General features: G+C 43.9%; 1 long non-coding RNA gene across 1 annotated transcript in view; it reads left to right on the forward strand.

Annotated features, from left to right (window-relative positions):
* Positions 1 to 22,268, forward strand: part of LOC115481772 — a 60,997-nt gene extending 38,729 nt beyond the window's left edge. Inside the window, exons 3-4 of the long non-coding RNA XR_003944000.1 lie at positions 16,040 to 16,045; positions 21,146 to 22,268. This is a non-coding gene — a long non-coding RNA (uncharacterized LOC115481772). The remainder of the gene's footprint in view (positions 1 to 16,039; positions 16,046 to 21,145) is intronic.
* The last annotated feature ends 2,279 nt before the right edge of the window (positions 22,269 to 24,547 follow it).

Raw genomic sequence — 24,547 nt, forward strand, 5'->3', positions numbered from 1 at the left:
GCTTAACACCTCAGTCACTACATATGCACCCGTAAACACCTCAGTCACTACTCATGGCCCCCATACACATTCTTTTCCTTGCCCTGTCCCTTCCTAATCTTTTTCCCCTCCCCCTACCACTGTCTACAGCAGGAACTCACTGCCCATCCATGTCCTTTCCCGCCCTGCTCACTATTACAATACCCTACCCACCCCCGTCCCTCACCACCTCACCATCTCTCCTATCCCCCTCCTCCCTCCTAGCTCTCAACCTTCAACACTTCCTTCCTGCCATTAACCCATCCCCATTCCTCCTAAACACATCCCGTCTTCATCGCCTTCGTCGCTCTACCTCCCCCACCCTCCTCCGCACTCTCTTGCTCCTTCTCCTGCTATCCGCGGAAGACATCAATCCCAATCCAGGTCCCCCACACCTGTCCTCGTCCTATCCATGCAAACGATTCTGGGATGTCTCCAATCTCATCTCTATTCCCCTCCTCCCCCCCCTTCCCTCCCCTTCTCGTGTGCCCCGTGGAACGCCTGCTCGGTCTGCAACAAACTTTACTTCACCCATGATCTCTTCATCTCCCGTTCCCTTCAACTGCTCGCCCTAACTGAAACCTGGCTCACCCCTGACGACTCTGCCTCAGTCGTGGCCCTGTGCCATGGAGTTTATTTTTTCTCCCACACTCCCCGCCCAGTTGGCCGCGGAGGAGGAGTCGGGTTTCTACTTTTGCCTTTCTGTAGTTTCCAACCCTTCCTCCTACCGCAGTCTCACAGCTTCTCATCCTTTGAAGTTGACTCCATTGGTCTATTCTACCCGCTGCCACTCAGACTTGCAGTCATTTACCGCCCCCTGATAAGTCCCTCCCTTCCTTCCTTCCTTACCGACTTCGATGCCTGGCTCTCCGTTTTTCTTGAACCCTCATCTCCTTCCCTCATTCTTGGAGACTTTAACACTTGCACCATCCATCTCCCGTCCCACAAGGCATACTAATCCCCAGCCCTGGCTGACCCCTTGCATCCGATACCTTCGCTCCTGTGCCCGATCTGCTGAACACCTCTGGAGGAAATCTCTCACCCATACCGGCTTCATTCATTACAAATTCATGCTATCCTCCTTCCAGTCCTCCCTATTCCTTGCCAAACAGGACTATTACACCCAATTGACTAATTCTCTCGGCTCCAACCCTCGTCATCTCTTTGCTACCCTTAACTCCCTCCTCAAAGTGCCCTCCGCTCCCACCCCCCCTTACTCTCTCCTCAATCACTAGCTGACTACTTCCGTGACAAGGTGCAGAAGATCAACCTCAAATTCACTACCAAGCCACCTCCTCCTTTTCACCCTTTAACCCACTCCCTCAACCAACCAACCCAGGCCTCCTTCTCCTCTTTTCCTGATATCACCGAGGAGGAAACCGCCCACCTTCTTTCCTCCTCGAAATGCACCACCTGTTCCTCTGATCCTATCCCCACCAACTTACTAAACACTATCTCTCCTACTGTCACCCCCCCCCCCCATCCTCAACCTCTCTCTCTCCACTGCAACTGTCCCTGACACCTTCAAGCATTCTGTAGTCACACCACTTCTCAAAAAAACATCACTAGACCCTACCTGTCCTTCCAACTACCACCCCATCTCCCTACTACCGTTCCTCTCCAAGATACTTGAATGCGCCATTTACAGCCGCTGCCTTGACTTTCTTTCCTCTCATGCCATCCCCGATCCGCTACAATCCGGTTTTCACCCTCTACACTTGACAGAAACAGCACTCACTAAAGTCTGCAATGACCTGTTCCTTGCCAAATCCAAAGGTCACTACTCCATCCCATGAGTAGCCCGTGAGCTCTACCTGGTGGCTAACGGAGCCAACCACTGCGCTGAGCCTGTGACCGGCGCTGTATGGGAGTTTCAAGGTGTCAGGATTTGCCGAACCCACCGGACCTGCCACGAGGTAAGGCCGAATCGGGTGACCGACCAGGTCCTCCACCAACTTCCGACAAGTAGCCTGCGCAGTCGAACTGAACCCACAACCGCAGCTAAACGACTCAGCAGACTAACCGCCGCTCAACTCTAGCAGCATGTCCCACCGACAAGAGTCCCGATACCAAAACCCGATGGCAAAGTCAGAGCCGCTGATCACTTCCTACCCACCGACCACCAAGGCCTACTGCTAAATGCTCCCTCCGAATGAATGAAACACTCTACTTGCTCGACAACGCCTCAACATGCAAAAAAGACATCTGCGCTGCCTCCGGTAAATACTCCCTTTGAAGGAATTAATAAATATTGCCTATCAATACTACAGCATGCAAAAGACTTCTTGTAAATGCTCCTTGATTATTTAAATGCTGTACTCGCTTATTAACATTGCAACATAATGAAAGACTTCCCTCAAATGCTCCTAAACGATTCAAAGGATGCCTTACTTGCTCAGTCACACGGTATAAGTCTTCCTTAATGGCTTCTACAAGATCTAAATGCTGCACTCGCTCAGTAGCATTGTAAAAACCTACCTTTAAAAGCTCCTGTAAATGACTTGGAAACTGTGCTGCCGACCAATACTATAGCACACTGGACGCTCCTTTAAATGATCTCAATTGCTTTTTGTTAGCTTAATAACACTGTAGCAATCTGATTTAAATGCTGTGCATGCTTAATAACACTGTAGCAATTTGATGTAAATGCTCCGCTTGCTTAATAACATTGTAGCAGTTTGATTTAAATGCTGTGTTTACTTAATAACATTGTAGCAGACTGGTGAAAACAAAAATCTCCCTTTAAATGCTTTAAAACTTCCTTTAAATGTTGTAAATCGTTATGTTGCAAGCACTGTTTATAACCGTGGCAGCCTGGTAGACGCCTAAACACTGTTTATATCCTTGGCAGCCTAGTAGATGCCTAAACAATGTTTATATGCCTGGCAGCTTAATAGATGTTTAAACACTGTTTATATGTTTGGCAGCTATTAGTTGTGTAAACGCTTTATATGGAATGCAAAATGCTGTAAGACCTCTAATGCCTCTACCTACTTTGATCTAAGTGCACTGTTTGTAATGATTTAAATTCTGCTCGCTCTGTTCTGAATATAATGCTTATACTGACCTAGATTCTGCCTCACACGATTACTAAACCCTAACATTCTAAACACACAAATTAATGTGCACACTAACACTGATATGAACACCAGTAAAATACTCCTAACCATTTACTGCCTCACCCTACTCCAACATGCACCTACAACCCCAGACACAGACAATAACAGCCTCACAATTTACAAACCACAAACAAATCGCGAACACAACATGCATACCCAAAAAGACAAAGAAAACCATGAAAAACCTAACATCCTCGGACCCCAGCAAAGATTAGGAAACAAAGAACATTCAAAACCATCACATCAAGGAGAAAGAACAACACCAACGAATACAAATAGGTTACACCAATGCCAGATCAGTAGTCAAGAAAACCACAACACTGACCGACTGGATCACGGAAGACCACCTTGATTTCCTACTCATTAGCGAAACCTGGATCCATGATTCCAAAGATCCAATAATCTTAGAACTATGTCCACCAGGATACAAAATCACCCATTGGACCAGAGAAGGAAAAAGAGGAGGAGGCATAGCAATAATCTATAAATCACAATTCACAGTTACTACAACAGTAGAATCCATCCTACCCCAACTTGAAATAGCCTCAGTTAGAATTAACCACCCCAATCTACTTGTTCAACTAAACCTAATCATTTTCTACAGGCCCTCGGGCAATAGGCAAGTTTCACAAACACATTTTATGGACTTCATATCAAATACTTGCGTGTCCTCCCAGAACCTCCTCATAGCAGGGAACATTAACCTTCACCTTGAAGACACTAACATAAAGAACGTAAACGAATGCAAGGAATTCATCAACTATGGGAGCTCCACTGGCCTAACATGCAACCTACCCACAAAAAAGGACACATACTAGACATTATAACTCACACACTTTCATCAGAGCCCATCTTCACTATCACAGACACAAAATGGACAGCTACACCATGGTCAGACCACTACAAAGCACACATTTCCCTCTACTGGAAAAGAAAAGGGTCACAACGTAAACAAGAAAAAAGAACCTATACTACAAGAGGCAAAATAGACCCACTAATATTCTGGCAAGAACTATACACTGACGAATGGGCAGCTCCTACAAACTCACCCCAATTCCTACAAGAATGGGATAACAGATGCACAGCAATACTAGACAGTATAGCACCGCTCCAAACTAGATCCTCAAAAAGAAAAAACTCAATACCATGGTTTAACGACGAACTGAAAGCCTTAAAAACACAGGTCAGAAGACTGGAAAGAATATGGAGCAAGAAAAAGACGAACTCACTCTTAACGACTGGAAACAGTTGCAAAGAAAATACAAATGTAAAATCAGACAAACCAAAAGAATGTACTACAATACCGTAATAGGACCAAACTACAAGGATACACATAAGCTCTTCTCACTCGTGAACAAACTCCTAAACACTACAATGGTTACCTCTAACAACACAGACACCCCATCCGCAACCAACTTAGCGAAACATTTTAACGAAAAAATTATAAAACTCAGACGCATGATACCTTCGAATACCACCGACTATACAAGCATCCTTGAATGCCTTGATGCAAAACCTGGGGAATACCCAGTAGATCGTTCATGGACCAACTTCGACAAAATCTCAGTAGATGAACTCTCACAATGGCTTAAAAAATATGGCAAGTCTCAATGCAAACTAGACATTTGCCCTGTTAGCCTAATAAGAGCCGCCCCCAAACAATTCAAGAAAGACCTTATGGACCAAATAAACCACAGACTCCTAAACGGTTTATTCCCAACGAATAAAGGAAACATCCTACTCACTCATCTGCAAAAAGATGTTAAGAAAAGCACAATGGACCTAACTAATTATCGACCAGTTGCATCTATTCTGCTCATAACCAAAATAATGGAGGGCATAGTTACGAAACAATTCACTGATTATCTAACTAAGTACTCAATTCTACATGAGACACAATCAGGATTTCGATCAAATCACAGTACCGAAACTTTACTAGTGGCGGCAATGAACTCATTCAAAAAAACAATTGCTACTGGTAAGAACATACTCGTATTATAATTTGACATGTCAAGCGCCTTCGACATGTTTGATCATGGAATACTACTTCATATACTAGAATACTTCGGAGTCGGAGGCCCAGTCCTCAATTGGTTCGAGGGATTCCTCACCACCAGATCCTACCAAGTAATAACAGACGCCGAAAGATCACCTCCATGGATACCAGAATGCGGAGTTCCTCAAGGATCCCGCCTCTCACCAACCATCTTCAACCTAATGATGATACCTCTAGCCAAACTTTTAGCCGATCAAAACCTTAACCCTTACATATATGCAGATGATGTCACGATCTACATCCCGTTCAAACACAATCTAAACGAAATCAGCAACGAGATCAACCAAAGCTTCAGAACCATGCATAGCTGGGCAGATTCATTCCAGCTAAAACTCAACGCAGAAAAAACTCAATGCCTAGTACTCACTTCTCAATACAACACAAACAATTACTCCACTATAACCACACCATACTGCACCCTTCCTATATCAGAAAACCTGAAGATTCTTGGAGTTACCATCGACCGAAACCTCACTCTCGATACCCACGTGAAGAACACGACAAAAAAGATGTTCTACTCGATGTGGAAACTCAAAAGAGTTAAGCCTTTCTTCCCGAGAAACATTTTCCTACCTTGGTACAATCTATGGTAATTAGTCACCTGGATTACTGTAACACTCTGTACGCTGGCTGCAAAGAACAGACTATTAAGAAACTCCAAACAGCCCAAAATACCGCAGCCAGACTCATATTTGGAAAGACCAAATACGAAAGTGCGAGACCCTTAAGAGAGAAACTTCACTGGCTTCCACTCAAGGAACGTATCGAATTCAAGATCTGCATGATCGTACACAAGATCATTCACGCAGATGCCCCACTGTACATGTTTAACCTTGTGGACCTACCACCCAGAAATGCCAAGAGATCAGCCCGCAAATTCCTCAATCTAAACTTCCCCAGTTGTAAAGGACTTAAATATAAGCAGGCATACGCCACTACCTTCTCCTACAGAAGTACACAGATATGGAATGGGTTACCCCCAGCCCTAAAAACTATGGACAATCTAAGCAACTTTCGCAAATCTCTGAAGACACATCTCTTCAATAGAGCCTACAAAAAGAACCCTTAAAGACACAAATCACCTCCTAAACTATCCTATCTAACACCATCTTCTCTAATTCCTCATCCATCTTCTGCTTACTTTTGATTGTATCCAATATCCTGTCATGTCTTTGTCATAACAACACTCTGTAAGCCACATTGAGCCTGCAAATAGGTGGGAAAATGTGGGGTACAAATGCAATAAATAATAATAAATAATAATAATCCTCATCCTCCTCGACCTATCCGCCGCTTTTGACACTGTCAATCATAATTTACTTCTTGCTGCACTATCCTCATTTGGGTTCCAGGGCTCTGTCCTATCCTGGTTCTCCTCTTATCTCTCCCACCGTACCTTCAGAGTACATTCTCATGGATCCTCCTCCACCCCATCCCACTCTCTGTTGGAGTTCCTCAAGGATCTGTCCTTGGACCGCTTCTTTTTTCAATCTACACCTCTTCCCTGGGCTCGCTAATCTCATCTCATGGTTTCCAATATCATCTTTATGCTGACGACACCCAGCTTTATCTCTCCACACCAGACATCACTGCGGAATCCCAGGCCAAAGTATCAGCATGCTTATCCGACATTGCTGCCTGGATATCCAACCGCCACCTGAAACTGAACATGGCCAAGACCGAGCTCATTGTCTTTCCACCCAAACCCACTTCTCCTCTCCCTCCACTCTCTATTTCAGTCGACAACACCCTCATCCTCCCTGTCTCATCTGCCCGTAACCTCGGAGTCATCTTCGACTCCTCCCTCTCCTTCTCTGCCCATATCCAGCAGACAGCCAAGACCTGTCGCTTCTTTCTCTATAACATCAGCAAAATTCGTCCCTTCCTCTCCGAGCACACCACCCGAACTCTCATCCACTCTGTCATCACCTCTTGCCTTGACTACTGCAACCTACTGCTCACTGGCCTCCCACTTAACCATCTATCCCCCCCCCCTTCAATCCGTTCAGAAATCTGCTGCCCGTCTTATCTTCTGCCTAGACCGATATGCTCATATCACCCCTCTCCTTAAGTCACTTCACTGGCTTCCGATCAGGTACCGCATACAGTTCAAGCTTCTCTTACTAACCTACAAATGCACTCAATCTGCAGTCCCTCATTACCTCTCTACACTCATCTCCCCTTACGCTCCTCTGCTCACAGGACAAATCCCTCCTCTCAGTACCCTTCTCCACCACCGCCAACTCCAGGCTCCACCCTTTCTGCCTCGCCTCACCCTCTGCTTGGAATAAACTCCCTGAGCCCATACGCCAAGCCCCCTTCCTGCCCATCTTCAAATCCTTGCTCAAAGCCCACCTCTTCAATGTCGCTTTCGGCACCTAAACATTGTACCTCTATTCAGGAAATCCAGACTGCCCCCAACTTGATTGACTGCACTTTTTGTCCTTGTTGTCCTTTAGATTGTAAGCTCCTTTGAGCAGGGACTGTCCTCCTTTGTTAAATTGTACAGCGCTGCGTAACCCTTGTAGCGCTTTAGAAATGTTAAATAGTAGTAATAGTAGTAGTGCTCATTATTGCTTGTTAAGTGCTGTTATCAATGCTAATTAGTTTGTTAAGCCAATGAAGTTATTACGCCTGGATTTCGGCACGGCAGCTTTATTGTCCAGCAGATGATGTTGGACAATAGCAGTAGCTGTGCTATTTTGCCTCCCTCTCCCCAAGCTTTGGCCACAGAGTATATGGACACACTTACTTCAGATGTCTTGTGACTGCAAAATGCATAGGATCTAGACCTTGTTCAACAGAAAAGAGGCTTTAGAAGGAGGGTGAAAGGAGACCGTTTCAGGACTAATCTAATGAAATGTTTTTGTACAGAAAGGGTAATGGATGCAGAGAACAGCCTCCCAGTGGAAGTGGTAGAGAGAGAGGGAGGATTGTAGAGACCAGGCAGTCAGGGTGGACGAGGGGACTGAATAAGCCATTTTGTCTTTTTCTGCCATCATGTTCTATCTTTAAATTTTAAATTGAAATTTACACAATGTACGTTGTTTTTCACCCATAATGGAACAAAACAAAAACGTCCAGATCTTAGGAACATCCGAATCCTGCTCTTAACTCACCCCCGGCATGTCCCCTTGAGATTTGGGTTCACTGCAGATGAACTACACAGAAAAATATCTGGAAAATGGGTTTTGAAAATACCGATTTGGATGTTTTGGTGAGAAAAACATCCAAATGCTGCTCTATGCCACTTTTCAGATGGTTTTCCCTTTTGAAAATGAGCCTCTTACAGGCAATTTTTATAGACTATTTACTGTACTTGCTGTAGATCAGCCATATGCACTTATAGGACAGGGATGGGGGTCATATGAGTTTTCTTACCTGAAAAATGCCTTTAAATTTCAAGTTTAATAATAATTTACTATCCCGCCTAATGGCATAAGCTATCTAGGTGGCTTACAATCTAGACTAGGGGAAGATAGAGTATTTGACAGAGAAACACACTGTGGAGGAGTGGCCTAGTGGTTAGGGTGGTGGACTTTGCTCCTGGGGAACTGAGGAGCTGAGCTTGATTCCCACTTCAGGCACAGGCAGCTCCTTGTGACTCTGGGCAAGTCACTTAACCCTCCATTGCCCCAGGTACAAATAAGTACCTGTATATAATATGTAAGCCGCATTGAGCCTGCCATGAGTGGGAAAGCGCGGGGTACAAATGTAACAAAAAAATCCCCACAAAATGGGAAAAAGTAGGCAGAACTAAAAATTGCTGATAGAAAAGAGAGGGGAGGGTCAGCACAAGAGGATTGGTAAGCTAAATTCCAGGATTCTGCAAGTGGCTTGGTCTGGTCCTCCCGAAAGCGGGGGGATGTAGGAATCTAAGGTACCCCTGCATAAAAGGGCGGTAGGCTCTGTGCATGTGCAGCGCATGTCAGAACGAGACTACCGTCAGGCTAGCCCACCCCGTGGCGGTAACTTTGGATTTGGTGCTTGCCTCTACCACCTGGATAAATTATTTTTAAAATTTTCTATCGCACACGGCATTTCTGCTGTGCATGTAGTGCATGAGCCCTTACCGCTAGATCAGTGGGTGGCATTAAGGGCTCAAGCCGTAAGTAGGTGCTTGTTGGTTTCAATTTTACTGCAGCCCTTTTCCTGGCCCCTTAAAAAAAGCCCTTTTTCCCAGCGTGCGTCAAAAAGACGTGCTTGCCCTATATAGTAACATAGTAGATGACGGCAGAAAAAAGACCTGCACGGTCCATCCAGTCTGCCCGACAAGACAACTCATGTGTGCTACTTTTTGTGTATACCCTACTTTAATTTGTACCTGTGCTCTTCAGGGCACAGACCGTATAAGTCTGCCCAGCACTATCCCCGCCTCCCAACCACTAGCCCCGCCTCCCAACCACCGGCTCTGGCACAGACCGTATAAGTCTGCACAGCACTATCCCCACCTCCCACCACCGGCTCTGGCACAGACCGTATAAGTCTGCCCAGCACTATCCCCGCCTCCCAACCTCCAGCCCCGCCTCCCACTACCGGCTCTGCTATCCAATCTCAGTTAAGCTCCTGAGGATCCATTCCTTCTGAACAGGATTCCTTTATGTTTATCCCACGCATGTTTGAATTCCGTTACCGTTTTCATCTCCACCACCCCCCGGGGGAGGGCATTCCAAGCATCCACCACTCTCTCCGTGAAGAAATACTTCCTGACATTTTTCTTGAGTCTGCCCCCCTTCAATCTCATTTCATGTCCTCTCATTCTACCGCCTTCGTATCTCCGGAAAAGGTTCGTTTGCGGATTAATACCTTTCAAATATTTGAACGTCTGTATCATATCACCCCTGTTTCTCCTTTCCTCCAGAGTATACATGTTCAGGTCAGCAAGTCTCTCCTCATACGTCTTGTAACGCAAATTCCATACCATTCTCGTAGCTTTTCTTTGCACCGCTTGGATTCTTTTTACATCCTTAGCAAGATACGGCCTCCAAAACTGAACACAATACTCCAGATGGGGCCTCACCAATGACTTATACAGGGGCATCAACACTCCCTTTCTTCTGCTGGTCACACCTCTCTCTATACAGCCCAACAACCTTCTAGATACAGCCACCACCTTGTCACACTGTTTCATCGTCTTCAAATCCTCAGATACTATCACCCCAAGTACTTTTGCCACTTTTTGCTTCACCGTTGTAAAAGTGCCCCTAAGAGTAAGCATCTTGAAATAAAAAAGTTTTAAGCTCAGCCTTTAATTGTGCCTTTGGTAATATTGAACACTATCCCCTATCTGACAAAACACTAGCAATTAATTTAATTCAATTTAATTTAAAATAAATATATCTCATAATTTGAGGAAAGCCGTTCTATGTTGTGATGAATCCACATATTCAATTAAAAATCAAACAGGAGGTGGCATAGAGCACTGATTTTCTTTTCCAGGACTTTCATGAATGTTTTCTCTTCTAGTACATCCTGTACTGTTCAGAATGTGCATGCTTACTCCCACTTAGGCTGCCACTCCTGAGGCCATTTACTGAGTAGAGCCAACTCCTCCTAAATCACAAGATCATGTCTCTGAGAGAAGAGAATAAACCTTTGCTGTCTGGTCATTTTATTTTTCTAATTGTGTTGGTCCCAGTCTCTGATTTCTGCCTTCTCCTGTCTTCTCTTAACTCTCTTGCCAGGGTCTCCTTTGTCCATTTGGCATTTCTTTTCTAGGTCCACAATCCACCTTCTCTGTGTTGTTATTTGCCCTGTCCAGTTATTTTCCCATGTCTCTATCCCTATCATCCAGCCCTATTGAACATCTCCTCTCACTGTGTCCCTAACCTTGCCCTGCCCAGCATGATCTTTCTGTGAACCTATCCCCCCTCACATGTCCAGCATCACTTCTCTGTGTCTCTATGCACCTCTCTTGCCCACGGGCATAGGCGGTCGGTGGTCCAACTGTTTGGGGAGGCTAAAGGGGGCGGGGTTAGGGGTGGGGCCAGGGGTAGAGCTTAAATCCATAATTGTCTGATAACACACAGAAAAAAAAAAAAATAAAAGTCACAATTAATACCTTTTATTAAATTTAGATATTAGATATGTATCATATGTCAAAGAATAAAGTAGTTGCTCAAAGCATATTCTAAGCACAATCGCTCAACTGCAAAACACCATGCACAACTTTGTGCAAAAACACACTCAGAACCTTACTGTACCATAAATATTACACTGGGCAGAACCTAATACACCAATATACCACCCATACGGAAAATGCAGACCATCAACAATATGAAACAAGGGATCATATCATCACAATTGTCATGTAGAGCCACAAAACACCCTAATTCATGTTTAATGTGGGATAAAATGCCATAAATAAGTAAATAAATATAAACTTTTAATGTTGAGCAGCTGATTCTCAAAGTGGACATAGTCCAAACACTATAATGAAAATAAAATGATCTTTTCTACCTTTGTTGTCTGGTTGTCCGATTCTGCTGCTATCTGTTCTCAGTGCAGGTCAGGAAGTCATCCTCGTTAAATATCTCCCTGGCAACCCAGCCAACCCCCCCTCCCCCTGCTCTCCCAGCAGTAAGGTAAACAAACCATAAACCAATTTCTACAGTTGGTTACACAAGGCTAGAGGGCTTTCTCTGCAGCTCCTGATGTGAGGATGGAGGTAAATCAACAATTTAAACCTCTCAGAGCACAGCAGGGGAGGCTTAGCCTGTCCAAGCCTCTTATACCGGGCGCCTATGCCCACGGGCCAGTCTCTCTTCCTTCCCTTGGTCTTCCTCCTCCTCCCAACTAGCGTCTCTCCCTTTGTTTCTTCACTCCTGACATCCCCCACCTCCCACCAGTATCTCTCCCTCTCTTTCCCCTCTGTCCTGTCTCACTCCCCAGGGGTCCAGCAAGTGTTCCTCTCTCTTCCCTCCCTCCTGTTCTGTCTCCCTCCTTAGGGGTCCAGTATCTCTTCCTCCTCCCCTTCCCCTCCCCCACCAGTCCTGGCATCTCCTCCTTTCTCCTCCCTCTCGGCCTTTCTTTCCCCTACTCCCGTGGTCCAGCATCTCTCACTTTCTTCACTCCCGTGGTCCTTCAAACTTGTTTGTGACCAGTAGTATTGCAGAGATGTTGGTGCTTCTGTCTAGCACAGGGCCTTTCTTCTGCCCCATCCTGCCTCCTCTGCCACTACTTCCAATTTCTAAGGGAGAGATGCAGCAGAAGAAAGTCCTCATGCCAGAAGGAAGCAGCAGCATCTCTGCAGCGCTACCATTAACAAACAAGCTTGCACTGGAGGATGACAGGGGCAGACAGTGAGAGATGCTGAGCCTCGGGAGTTGGGGATGGAAAGGTTGAAGAGAGAGATGTCAAACCATCAGTGGGGAGCCGGGAGCCAATGCGTGAGATCTGTGTGCTTAAGTGTTGTGAGTGAGCTGGAGATGGGACTCAAATGCACGTGACTTGGCATGTCTGCTCTTGAAATGTGGTAAATATATGCGTGAACTTCCACAGCTGCACAAAAAAAGCAACAAGGAGACAAGTAGGCAGACGATCTGCAAGATCCAATATGGTGCTAACAAAGAGTAGATGAAATAAAGAAAAGTCCGTAAAATTATTTATTCAACACAACAGTCAATAAATATCTGAAATCCCAACATGGCGTGTTTGTTGATAATATATAAAAACACATCCTATATAATAAAACGCACCTCCAACATTCTGAAGCTGACTGCATGGCTGAGGCATTCCTGCTCTCTGTATCCATCTCCTGAATTGACATCACGTACTTCCAGGTTTGTCACAAGCAGAAGTGACCAACCACACGAGGTTTCTCGGCTTCAGAATGTTGGCAGTGCATTCTACTAAATAGGATTGGTCAGTTACTTGAAGCACATCCAGAGCTCAGCGTCCTGCACAGTAACGCTCAGACACCAGAGAGAGAGGGAGGGGGGGCCTGACACCAGAGGGGGGGGGGGAGGTATCTCTGTCACACACACACTCTCTCTCTCTCTCTCTCTCACAATCAATGTCTTTCTCTCTCACTCTCACACACTGTCTCTCACACGCTCTATGTCTCACACTGTATCACATTCACTCTCTATGTGTCACACAGTCACTCATACACTCTCTTGGTCTCATACACTCAGTCTCACAGAGAGTCTGTGTCTCACACACACTCTCTCTCTCTCTCTCTCACAGACACACTCACACCCAGACTCACTCTCTCTCTCTCTCTCTCTCTCTCTCACACACACACACTCGCACATTCACTCTCTTTCACACACACAGTCACTCTCACATACACTCTCTCAAACATACACACTCTGAGGAAAACCTTGCTAGTGCCCGTTTCATTTGTGTCAGAAACGGGCCCTTTTTTTTACTAGTATTAGTATAAATCATAAAAACTCAATCCAACCAAAATCATATGCAAATTAAAAAATGAAAATCATGATACTTAAGTCATAATATTATAAAAATAAATATGCAAATAATTAACTGTTAGAAATTAATGTTAACAAACTCATAACAATGTTGTAAGGGAAATAATGTTTTAATTAGTACGTGATTTTGGTTGGCTTGAGTTTTTATGATTTATACTAATATGTGTTTTTATTTGTCAACAGTTCTTTTATGTCCCTGACATAGCTCCAGCTGTGTTGGGCTTTAGGTATTTATTGAGGGTGTCTTTTACTAAGGCACACTCACGTTTTTAGTGCACGCTACAATTGTGGGCGTCCTGAACATTAGAGACACCCATAGGAATACATTGGCATTTCTAACGTTTAGCACGCCCACAATTTTAACCAGGGCTTTTTTTGAGGGGGTACTTGGGGGTACTGAGTCCCGGCACCTTTTCCATCTGCTAAAATTGACCCATGGGCCCCAAGTTTTAATGAAAGAGCTCAGACTCTACACACCGATTCTGCCTTGTCATAGATTCTGTGAATGGTTGCAGGCTATTGTGGGGTGGATCCCTCAGAGGTCACCCCACCCCTAAAGGATGGCCTGGCATTTGAGTACTGGCACCTTTTTCGCTAGAAAAAAATACTCTGATTTTAACGCACACCAAAAACATGAGCCCATCTTAGAAAAAGACCCTCTGAATGTTGTAGTGAATAAATTATTTTATGGACTTTTCTTTGTTTGATCTGCTAAAAAAGAAGCAATTCTATGGGTGTTTTCATGATATCATGTGATTTTTTTGTAGTTCAAGAAAGGAAACTGTTTATATGGTGCATTAATAAAGAGGGCTACCACCATATGTTTAATTTAAGTTCTATTATGCCTTTGGGCAGCTTTATTATCCAATATGTAATTTTCACCTATAGCTGGACTATTTTGTGTCTCCCCTCCCACCCCCCACCCCCATTTTATTGGTCACGAAGTACATAAACATATGTAGAATGGGCACTTTGTGGCTGATAAATGTACAGGAGGTGAGTCTTATTCATCAGAAAAGGGGCTGTGGAAGGAGCATGATGGGACCAGCTTAGGACTAACCTAAGGACATGTTTCTGTATAGAAAGGGCCTCCCAGTGAAAGTGGTGGAGCCGAGACCAGGCAGAGTGAATTTGGATGGGGGGGGGGGGGGGGGGGGGAAACGACTGTCATCATGTTCTATGTTTAAATTTCAAAGGAAATTTACATAATGTATGTGAGTTCTAATGCAGTTTATTAATCATTAAACTGACAGTCTGTTTATAGACTACTTGCTGTATTTGCTGTAGATCAGCCATATGCACTTATAGGACAAGGAGAGGGGGGGGGGGGGGGGGGGGAGGGTCATATGAGTCTTCTTCATCTTTTTCACCAAAAATCCTTTGAGAAAATTTTATAATGTTGATAAATGTCCCCTAGCTGATAAAACACTAGCAATTCATTTAATTTATATCTCATATTTCTGGCAAACCATTCTATGTGGTGCAATTTAAAATCAAATAGGAGATGGTTTAGAGCATTGATTATATCTGGGTCTTTTTAAAGTGCCACTTTCCCTCACAGCACTGAAACAGCTCTTGTTTCTATGATCAATGATATTATTTGTTTTCTTGATTGTGGGAAGTGCTGTTCTGAATGGGCTGTGTCGGCATAACTGTACCGGCAGCTGCTAGCGCGGCTTTGTAAAAGGGGTTAAAATTCAAAAAAAGAGAAAGGTGGAAAAGAGCTACAATTTTGTGATAGGACAGAAAGCATGCTTACAAGGGCCTAGAAAACATCCGAACCACAGTATAGAAAAGAAGGAGAACACAATTAAAATCAATAAGTAATTATTTCACAAGGAAGCCACTACCCAAGTATGCTAGCTATCACAGATTCAGTTCTAATAGTGTGCCAGTGAAGTTGCACAATGTACCTGTGTATTCACATATTTGATTGAGTTTTGCCACTCAGAAGTCTAAGCCTAAGTGTTAGGCTTCCTATTAGGTTCCTATTTCCTGCCTCTAGTTGTGACGCCGGGCATTTCAATATTGGATTAATATTGTCACAAGACCCCTGACGCACTGAAACCCATGTCGGGTCATTGATGTACAAGACTGATCTATGCTGGGGAATAAAAGGACTTGTCCCATTCTTGAAGGCCATTGGTACTTTTGTTGTCTTTCTGATTGTGTTCTGTGCTTTGAACCCCCTCTGTATTGTTCAATAAAATACATATGCACATTGCAATTCTACCCCTGCTCCTCCAAAATTATGCCCCTAGGAACGCCTATATGATACTGTATGTAAGTATGTCAATATACCAAATCTCTCTATACTAGGTTTGCTTCTTTAAGATTACTGAGGGCGGTATGTCTGTTTTTTGATGAGCAAGTACTCCATTCGTTTTTGCACTCGCTTTTAATGTTGCGATTAGATTATAGTAATGTGGTCTATAAGGGTATTTCCTGTAGTTTAGTAAAGCATTTGTGAACAGTACAGAATGCTGGAATTTGGTTGCTGGGTAGATTATCTATGAGAGATCACATCACTTACCTTTATATCAAATCACTGGCTTCCAATAGAGTTTCACTGTATGTTTAAAGTAATGATGATGGTACATAGGGTACTTGCTACAGGAAAGCCGGGGTATTTGGCAGAGCTGTTATACTCTTATAATCCTCCCAGATTGTCATTATCTCAGGATCGGTTGTTATTGATAATTCTTCCTCATTCATCCACTCGACTTCTACTAGGGAAGGTGGTTTTTTTTTTTGTATTCCCCTTATTTGTGGAATCAGTTGCCATTGTATCTTTGAGAAGAAAGATCTTATCAATTATGTAAAACTAGACTTAATTTTTTTTATACATTTTTGAGGAGCTGAATCCTGTCCATCCCTGGGTTGGATGGCCTGCAGAAGATTGTCTTTGGAATGTTTGAATGTTGGATGTTTGTTCTTGGGATGAGATGCTTTACTATTTGATATGGCGTTCCTTTCTATTTGGATTTTATAGAAACTCTGACTTGTTCACAAAAAGGGTGGTCTATCTAATTGTTTTAAACTATAAGGTTTAATTGTTAATGAAGAGTCCTAGGTACACAGTGCAATGAAGTTTATCAACCCTTCCATTGTCACGCTTTTGCTGTGGGTTACTCCCTGAATGTTTCTGCTTCCTATTGTTACCCCTAATCCCTAGTTTAAAGGCCTAGAAACATACTGTCTGAATTTCTGAACTGCTATGGATTTACAGTCTGCCTCACTGACACAGACTACCCAATAATTACTGTGGATTCTTTTGGATTCGTATCAAGTAAATTAGACCTTTATTAGAGGAGCTAAATTCTACAATGATTAAGATATATACAATGATTAACTGTATACACACAATGATTAGCTAAACAATCATTACATCACTGGTCTTTACATCTAAGCAATGCCAAGAGTTCTTAGACCAGGAAAAGAAGCAATAATACAACTTCTAATCAACAATACAGACCCCGAGTGCACTGGTTGGTCCAGACAGGGTTGAAAAACAATCTTTAAAATTCACTTCCATTACAATTTCTCCCCAAAGATCTTTTTTCCTTCCACAGAAAGATGTAGTCCATCATTACAGTACAGTATTTTGTTTTTCCATATATTGTCCCATCCTCCTACATATCTAAAACCTTCTTCTTGACACCTGGCTTTGAGCCTTTTATTGAACTTGCAGGTGTCTCATACCTTTTTCTGTTCCTGGAGAGAGCCCCAGAAGAAAATAGAATGGCATTTGAACCTGAGTCCTTTGGTTTATAGTCTATTGCACTAACCACTAAGCTGGACCTCTATTCTCCATGGCCATAATACCTGTAGCTGACATAGAACCTGGTTTTCTTTTCCAGTTCATTTTCAGGGGAGAGGGAGGGGGACCGCAACCATTGAGGGATTAAGGAGGGTGCCATGCCTTAATTCCTACTGTGGCCAGCTGCTCACGTTTTTGCAACTTGGATGTGACTGAAACAGGTCTAGATTAAAATGTCCCTTTCAAAAATCACTGTTGGACATACTACTTTTGGGCTGTCTTGCTATTTGGATGAAGTGTAGCATAAAACGTTTAAATTCTGACTTTCCAAAATCAGGATGTGGACATTTTTAGCAGATGGATGTTTTTTTAAAGGTATTTTGAGGCGTCCATCTGCTTTGAAAATGAGCACCATGGTGTTACATGGTAATTCACTTTCAAAAATTATACTCTCTATTGGCTAGATTACCACTGTTGTTTCCTAAATCCAAGAATGAATTTATTCTATTCCTAAATCAGATAATGGAATCTCTAGGAAGTGTCGTTTGATCTCCTTAACATAATCTGCCTTGCTCATAATGACAAGAGCTCCTCCTTTATCCACTTGTTTGATGACTATAACGTCTCAGTGTTTCAACAGCAGTTTTTTTTAGTCTTAGACAGATTATAGAATATTTTCTTCTTGCCGTGTTCTAATTTCTGTAGATCTTTTTAACACTGGATTCTCATGTCTGTATAGCTGGATTTGGAGCTCCCAGTGCAATCCACCTACTGTCACATTTAACAGTAATTCAAGCACGATGAGCAGGACACACTGTTCTGTCCTCTGACAGCCTTGCATTAGTTTATAGTGTGACCCTAAAATGTGTTTAATGCTTTTACTGTTATTCTCACTTCTAGGGATTTTTACTGCTGCTGTCCTCACTGCAAAGATATATGAGCAATAATAATGTAGTCTCACATGTAACGCAGCCACAACTGCCTGTCTGTATAAGGACTTTTACTATTGGTCTATCCTGCTGTAATGACTTCTTCTCTTTCTCAGCCAAGCTTGGCTCCTTTTTCTACCTGCTATCATTTCCTGGTCATTCTTACTATCTCTGTCCTGAGAGGTCATCCAGGTATGACCTTTCTCTCCAATCGAGGGCTGCACCCTTGACCACCCCTGCTACTTGATGGCAGGCTCTGTCCCTATTGATCCCTTTACCTCCTCCTCCCTGGGCCTGTGTGAGCCCCTTCTTGGCCTCTCTTTCTCCATGAGGCATTCTCTATCTTGCTTCAGACAGCACTTGTCCTGCTAAGCTCCCTGCAATGAACTCGGTTTTTACCTTGTACTTATCTCCCTAATAAGATATTGCACTTTCCAGCTCTGAGCTACTTCTACCCGTTTAACTATTTTCCCCACCTCTGCAATAAAGCTGCCTTTCTTCAGATTTCTACTTCCAACCACTGATACAGCTCTCAGAATTACGGAGTCTCAGTGCCTTGGGGCAACACATCTGACTGTGAGTAAATTATCTATATTTATTTAATAAAGGAAACTTCAGAAAATAAATAGGCTCTAAGATATCTTTACAGATAACAAGTCTTAAGAGGCTTGACACACACATCGTGTATGATGTCATTGGAATGCATACGCAATGTGTGGAATGCACATGACTGTGCTTTTTAGTGATTTCCCGCTGATTTTCATGTTTCTGATGCATTTTTAAAGTGATTTTGATGACAGATGACTGAACGTCATTTTAAAGGTATTGCTCTTTTTTTGGCTATTGTTTTGTTTTTTTTATAATCGGGCTGTCTGCAGTGACTTTTAAGAGCACAGGATAGACTTCCTGTTTGAATTGTCTCTCTTTTAAATTATTCAGGGCCCCTTTTACCAAGCTGTGGGAAAAGATGGCCGGCGTTGGTGTGTGTTTTACACACACACCGAGGCCCCCTTTTACCTCAACTGGTAAAAGGGAAGTCTTGCTTTCCTACAGGAAATGGCCGTGCGGCAAGTAAAGCACTTGCTGTGTGGCCATTTCAGGGGGAGCCCTTACCACCACCCATTGAGGTGGCGGTAAGGGCTCCCGCATTAACCTGGCAGTAACTGGGCAGCACACGGCACCGCCTGATTACTGCGGGGAACACTCTGGTGCTACAGAAATAAATAAATTTTTGTAGTGCTGGAAATGATGAAGTGCTAGGGCTCATTTATGTGGGGAGCCAATTATCTTTGCCCAAATCTTGCTTTGCCCTATGATTTTATTTCATCTACTGCTGTGCACTTTAGCAATCTGGTGGCTAATCATAGCCTTATTGCTCTTAACAAAATTCTTCATGGAGCCTGCCAGGCCTGGCAATGCCTGGTCTCTCCTTTCCCTTTCTGGGATCCCATGGTAACAGGAATGGAGTTACCATATTTGCAGAAATAAAAAGGAGGACACAAAAAATTAAAAGGTTGTTATCTTTGCTGAAGATATATTTAATCATTGCAAATGTGTAAATGACTTTTAGTTAATGAACACACATCATTAACATACAGTACAGAAGTAGAAAATCTACTTTTCAAAATCTTTTGGATATGTGTTTGACTGAGTCCGAGCCCAAGCGTACTTATCAGAAAAGCAGATATCCCGCCACAACTTTGGCTGGCTTCTGCGATACATGTGAAAGTCTTTGCAAGACCTATACTTAAAGTTGTGCTGTATGAACAAAATTCCTTTGACAGATTCAATCAGCAGGGAAACAGAGAGGAGATCAGCAATGCCTTTCTCTCTCTTTAGCGCCCCCATGTGTCCAGACTGATTCATAGGCCAGAAATGGTTTCTCTCATTATGTGGGTAGGCTCGTAACAAAAAAAAAGGATAATTTCCTAAAAATTAAAAAAACCTGGAGGACATGTGGTAACCCTAAACAGGAATAGGGTTACCAACTAGATCCAGATTCATCTGACAGGGTTGATCCAGTCCTGGTCTTACTTCATTGCATGGGGGGACTTGTAGCCTTGCCTTTCTTAGGGAATCCAATGGGGAAATCAGAACCACAAGTCCCTGCATGCAATGGGGTAAGCCTAGGACTGGATCAACCCTGTCGGATGACTCTGGATCTAGTTGGTAACCCTACACAGGAAGCTCCCAAAAGGAAAGGTGAGGAGGGGGAAGGGATGTTGGGCCTGGCCAGGCTCCATGCTGTATGCACTGTGATATCATCTCCCAATTGTTGCAGCTCTCTTCCCTCCGACTTCTTTGCTATAATTCACTTGCTGGAAGATTCAGACCTGGCATTTTAGCCTCTTGTTTAATCTTGTTGCTAATCAGTGAGGTCAGAGGACAGATTTTTTTTTTTACCTATGCTGGATTCCTCCTTTTTTATTTATTTTTTGTACATACATTTATTTTGAAATCAAAGGTTCTAGAAGTAATAATCTCTTGCGTGGGTTCCAAGAGTAATGAAAGGGCACATTTTCAAAGGCATTTACCCAGGTTAATAAGTAATATTCTGAGTAAAATCATCTGAGTGAAAATTGCCCTCTTTTAACGTGGCAAAAGCATGTGTGAGCTTCCACAGCTGCATGAAAAAGAAAGGATCCAATGGGCATATTCAGGCTGCTGGAGAGAAATGGCACAATTTAAAAAAAAAATTGATTTATCAATTTATACACAAAAAAATAAGAAGAAAGAAAAACATTTATTACTTGAGTAGTGTTGTTAACTGCCTTCAGATTTGCCCAACATGGTTAATGCAGTCCTGGGTTTCTCCCGTTGCATGCAAGTAGTTTTGCTTTTCTTGGGGAATTCAATTGGGATATAAGAACTACAAGTCATTGCATGCAATGTGGGAAACCCAGGACTGGATCAACCTTGTCAGTGAATCTGGAGCCTGCTGACAATCCTAATCTTGGGAAATGTGCAACCAATAACCCTGGGGCGCTGCCGTAATAAAGCGGGCCAGAACAATAAGTTCAATTTAAGTCTCGTTATGCCTTTGGATAGCTTTATCATCCAGTACATTGTTATCAGCTGTAGATGTGCTATTTTCCTCCACCCCACCCCCCTCACCTTGACCACTGAGTACATGAATGCATTTATGCCCAGATGTTCAAAACTCCAGCGCTGATCAGAACAGCACCGGAGAAATACCGCCCGATCAGCAAATATAAGCACAGTCATAGCACTGAGCATGAGGGACAACTGAGATGCATTGGGTGGGGCTTAAGACATTTTGAGGAGGCACCCAGCAGGAGGAGAGAGTCCTAGTCCCTCCTCCTTTCTTCAAGGTAGGAGGAGGTGGGGGGGGCACTGCTAGACTATCAGGCCTTGCCCTTGGGGGGCTTTGGGGTCCTGGCCAGGGGTCCCACTGGTCCACCAAGGTGTTATTTATTTTGGGGGGCTGTTACATCTTTGGGGAGTTGGGGGGGGCCTGGGGACCACCAGATCACCAGGCCCTCACGTCTTTTGGAAGTGGGGGGAGTGATTACCGACCCTTCTTAGTCTCTTCATTCCTCTACAATGCCTTGGCAAACCCTAACGCCAGCTCTGAGCTGGTATAGGGTTTGCTGTGGGAGGAGCACATTGTTTGGCGCACTGCCCGCTGAGCATTGGGGAGGAATAGGGAATTAGCTCATGCTTGATGTGGTATCCTTCGGTGCACTCACTATTCTCCGTGGTGGGGGCTTTCGAGCCTTGTGCGCCTGCAAACGCGGGTGCTAGTTCGGCGCTAATGGCCTCTAGCACCTGTGTTTGCATCTGAGCATTGGGGCCTTAGTGCAGTTACTTTGTGTCTGCTAAATGCAAAGGAGCTGGGCCTTGTTCATCAGAAAAGAGGCTGAGGTCTATAAAATATGGATTGGAGTGGAACGGGTAGGCATAAATCTCTTGTTTACTCTTTCCAAAAGTACAAGGACTAGGGGGCATTCAATAAAGCTGCTAAATAGTAAATTTAAAACAAATTGGAGAAAATATTTCTTTACTCAACATGTAATTAAAGTCTTGAATTTGATGCCAGAGAATGTAGTAAAAGCAGTTAGCTTAGCAGGGTTTAAAAAAGGTTTGGATAGAGGGGCATAATTGAAAGGGGCGCCAAAGTTTTCCTGAGGACGTCCTTGCAGGACGTCCCGGCGAAGGGGCGGGGAAATCCATATTATCGAAACAAGATGGGCATCCATCTTTCGTTTTGATAATACAGTCAGGGCACCCAAATCGCGAAATTTAGGTCAACCTTAGAGATGGTCGTCCCTGATTTTTGGCGATAATGGAAACCGAGGACGCCCATCTCAGAAACGACGAAATCCAAGCCATTTGCTCGTGGGAGGAGCCAGCATTCGTAGTACACTGGTCCCCCTCACATACCAGGACACCAACCGGACACCTTAGGGGGCACTGCAGTGGACTTCATAAAATGCTCCCAGAAACATAGCTCCTTTACCTTGTCTGCTGAGCCCCCCAACCCCCCCCCCCCAAAACCCACTACCCACAACTGTACACCACTACCATAGCCCTAAGGTGTGAAGGGGGGCACCTAGATGTGGGTACAGTGGGTTTCTGGTGGGTTTTGAAGGGCTCACATTTACCATCACAAGTGTAATAGGTAGGGGGGATGGGCCTGGGTCCGCCTGCCTGAAGTACACTGCACTCACTAAAACTGCTCTAGGGACCTGCATACTGCTGTCATGGAGCTGGGTATGACATTTGAAGCTGGCAAAAAATATTTAAAAAGTTTTTTTTTTAGGGTAGGAGGGGGTTGGTGACCACTGGGGGAGTAAGGGAAGGTCATCCCCGATTCCCTCTGGTGGTCATCTGGTTAGTTCGGGCATCTTTTTGAGGCTTGGTGGTAACAAAAAATGGACCAAGTAAAGTTGCCCAAGTGCTCGTCAGGGACGCCCTTCTTTTTTCCATTATCGGTCGAGGACGCCCATGTGTTAGGCACGCCTTATTCCCACCTTCGCTACGCTTCCGACACGCCCCCACGATGGAAAGCAGTTGAGGATGACCAAAATCAGCTTTCGATTATGCTGATTTGGGTGACCTTGGGAGAAGGACGCTCATCTCCCGATTTGTGTCGAAAGATGGGCGCCCTTCCCTTTCGAAAATAAGCCTGATAATTTCCTTAAAAAAAAAGTCCATAAGCCATTATTAAAACAGGAAAATCCAACGATTATTTCTAGGATAAGCAGTATAAAATCTGTTTTAATCTTTTGGAATATTTTCAGGTACTTGTGGCCTGGATTGGCCACTGTTGGAAACAGGATGCTGGGCTTGATAGACATTTGGTCTGTTCCAGTGTGGCAACACATATGTTGTTATGTTAGGCTTTGAGAGGTGGGTGAAAGGGGACTGACTGTCTTAGGAGATGTTTCTGTACAGAAAGGGTGGTGGATGCACAGAACAACCTCCCAGTGGAAGTGGTGGAGACAAGGATTGTGTCTGAATTCAAGAAAGCAAATTTAATAAAAGTAAAGTATTAAAAAAGTGAGAATGCATAGAATAAGCACAGAGGATCTCTCAGAGGTTGTTTTGTCTTTTTCTGCCATTAGGTTCTTCATTTTCCTGATAATTAAACTGATTTTGTCTGTTTAAAACTACTTACTGTACTTGATTTAGATCAGACATTTCTGTGTTGTTTTTTTTAAAAAGCACTGTTGAATGGTGCCAGTAAATTTCGATTTATTTTTCAGATTTAATTAATCCCCTTTCCAAAGTTCAGGTACACACAGTGAGAATTCAAGGCAAAGGTACACAGTAAGGGACAATTGTATATAAGGGCTAAAAGTTAGATGCCCAAAAAGTGAGCACTAAGCTAGGGGGCGTGGATCCAGGAGAGGCAAGGGCTTGTCAAGGGCGCATTGAGCACTTATACACATAGGATGCTAACAGTTATGTGCTCAATTGCGTACAATTAGGTCCAAGCATCTACATCAGCCATGAAGCCGGCATAGGTTGCCCACACCTAAAGTTAGATGCACAACTATGGACGTACACTAGGGGCTCCTTTTACTAAGCTTACCGCTCACTATTTAGGAAGTACCGCCGGGCTACCACAGCAGCCCGGTGGTACTTCCCACCCCTACCGCCCTGCCATTTCCGGCGCCACAAAAATTTGTAGCGCCAGAATTTGTAGCGCTAGATAGTACCCAGCGGTAATTGTGCAGTGCTGTGCGCTGCCCGGTTATTGCTGGGTT

This window comes from Microcaecilia unicolor, chromosome 12, assembly GCF_901765095.1.
Source record: "Microcaecilia unicolor chromosome 12, aMicUni1.1, whole genome shotgun sequence".
Classification (NCBI taxonomy): Eukaryota; Metazoa; Chordata; class Amphibia; order Gymnophiona; family Siphonopidae; genus Microcaecilia; species Microcaecilia unicolor.